Source organism: Vombatus ursinus, unplaced genomic scaffold (assembly GCF_900497805.2).
Source record: "Vombatus ursinus unplaced genomic scaffold, bare-nosed wombat genome assembly UNPS02014773.1, whole genome shotgun sequence".
NCBI lineage: Eukaryota > Metazoa > Chordata > Mammalia > Diprotodontia > Vombatidae > Vombatus > Vombatus ursinus.
Genome location: NW_020954551.1, coordinates 19597404 through 19599933, shown reverse-complemented (window position 1 = coordinate 19599933; position 2530 = coordinate 19597404). Strand labels below are relative to the sequence as shown.

General features: G+C 39.6%; 1 long non-coding RNA gene across 1 annotated transcript in view; it reads right to left on the bottom strand.

The window, feature by feature from the left end:
* Positions 1–631: 631 nt before the first annotated feature.
* Positions 632–2530, bottom strand: part of LOC114044315 — a 6598-nt gene continuing 4699 nt past the window's right edge. The window contains exon 2 of the long non-coding RNA XR_003569210.1: positions 632–1052. This is a non-coding gene — a long non-coding RNA (uncharacterized LOC114044315). The remainder of the gene's footprint in view (positions 1053–2530) is intronic.

Here is a 2530-nt window from a genome sequence, read left to right as displayed (position 1 = left end):
TTCTCTGATGCCTCATTGTGGCATGGTAGGGACCTTGAGCTAGCTAAGATTACACCAATAAAACATAGGGTTTGGCAGATTCTACTATTCCAGAAAGATGTTGAGCACAGTCCTGGAGGGAGACTGTGTCCTTTTTCCCTGAGGACAATTTGGCTAAGTACAGAAGGGGCGCATTGCCAGTAGGTTGGCCGTTTGGTGATAAATTCTTTGGCCTTGATGGCCTATTACCCACACACACAAAGTATAAAATGCTCTTTAGTTTTTGTCTTAATGTAGTTTGAGTGAGGTTTGAGATTCCAAAATGCAGCACAAAGTACAGTGGCAATGCCACTTATGTTGCCAAGGGAAACACCCAAGGGGCATGTGGTTGGGGTGGGTGTTTAGTTACAGCCCCGGAGTCAGGGAAAAGGGAGAAGGCCCAACCATCTGGTCATGGAGCTCCTGACCCCACCCTTACACTTTACATTCTCTAAATTGTAGCTCAAGAGGTAGGGGTGGCCACCAAGACTGTTAGTCCCATCCCTCCTGGCCAACAGCTGATGCTTCTATGGAGAAAATTTCCGTGGTATGTAGCATGCAAAATTTGTGTACCACAAGACAAAACACAGCCCAAAATGGGAGCAGGCAGAGAGAAAGTGAACCAAGCAAATTTTATTAAGGAGAAATACAATAAGAAGGAGGTGGTCAGGGACGATGGACATAAGGCAGGTCTGATGGACTCCTGAGTGGAAATAGGAATCCCAAACCAATAAAGCAGGGTGAGTTTTTATAAGGGTACTTCTCTGGTTCAAGCATGACCAAGCACTGGGGTAAAGGGAGGGAGGAGCCCAGACCTGTTGGGTAGGTCAAGATCTGGACCAGTGAAAACTCATGCTGGGGAGAATGTGTGGGGAAATTGATGACCAGTTGGTGTTCCACCATCAGGAAAAGAAGCTTTGAAGCCATTTCTGCAGTCCTTATTTTGACAAGGTGACTCAGAGGAGTTGAGCCTCTTCTGGCTTCTTCACTGAGTAGGGCAGGAGGCCACAGAAAGTCCTCATGGTCCCCACTTTCTGCTCATTCATTGACAGTGGCAGAGAGATAGAAAAAAAAATCAGAATCACAGAGTGCTAAGAATCAAACAGTTCTTACATCATCTATAAATATAAATTTTACTATTAGTTTTATACATGTGAGAGCCTGGTCCACTGGACCCCAGTCTGAAGACCAGTGAGAGCCAAGAAGATCCGTGTCCAAATTCTGCTTCTGACACTTATGAGCTGTTTGACCACAGTCAAATCACTTTAACCTCTCTGATCCTGATTTTCTTCACTTGTAAAATGAGGGGGTTGAACAAGATGACCCCTATGATCCCTTCCAGCCCTAAATCTCTGATACTTTGAAAATATGGTAATTATTATTATATAATATAATGATATGGCAGAACTGAGTCACACTGAGTTTTTTTTCCTATAAAGGAAATCAACACACAGGAGAAATTTACAGTTAAATGGAAGGATGACTCCCAAATCTTTCTTAGAGAAGAAAATAAAGGAGTTGCAGAATTGATTTAATTGTGTTTCCAAAAGTACTGGTGTACTGGTCATGTCAAATTACAGCTTTTTTTTTTAAATGAAGATTTACAAAAAGATTGTGATGTATGGGTGATACCTCATTTGGAAGTTCAATTGCTTGGAAAATTTGGGAGCAACATAAATCTTGAAGCATAAACAATTTCTACTTTTTTTTTTCAGATAAACGGGTATGCTGGTAATGATGATTTCCCTTTTTCATACCACACTGAAGACAAATCAACACTTTTATTTTAGAAAAGAATTTAGTCATTTAATGAAAACTTTCCCTTTCAATCTCTCGCTTATTTTAAATGTCCTTGAAGGGAAAGCAGTATTCATATGTATGTTTTATACACATTTATATCAAGATTAGGGTCTTGGTATCTAGTTCATTAAAACTAGCTAAGGAAAACAAAAAGCATTGAAATTGACAAGTTAATAGACAGGAAATAAGTGGTTGCCATTGTGGAAGTCATTTCTGGACCATCTCTCTGAGTAGAGTTAGACAACTGACATGTTTGAGCAAAACCCCAAAGTTAGCATAGAATTAGAAGGAAAAATAAAGTTGAGAAGATCTGATATGCCACTAAAGCAACTCCAACAAGACCCATTTAAACCAACAATTGAGGTTGAAACATGGAAAACCCAAGGAAAGGAAGAGACACCAACAAGTATGATCTCCATTTCTTAAAAAGTTTAAGCACCGTGAGTCAATCAGAAAAAAGGGCCTAGAAATTGCTTCAGCCAGCAAATACTTAATCTGTTTCCAAGAAGAGAGAGATGGAAATTGAGGGAAGCACTGTTTTAGAATATAAAAGAGGAATCCTTGATGAAAGTATGAGAAGTGACTTTTGTGAATGACAGCCTATACAAGACCACATCTATATGCCTGATTCTTTCTTTCTCTTTCTTTCTTTCTTTCTCTCTCTCTCTTTCTTTCTTTCTTTCTTTCTTTCTTTCTTTCTTTCTTTCTTTCT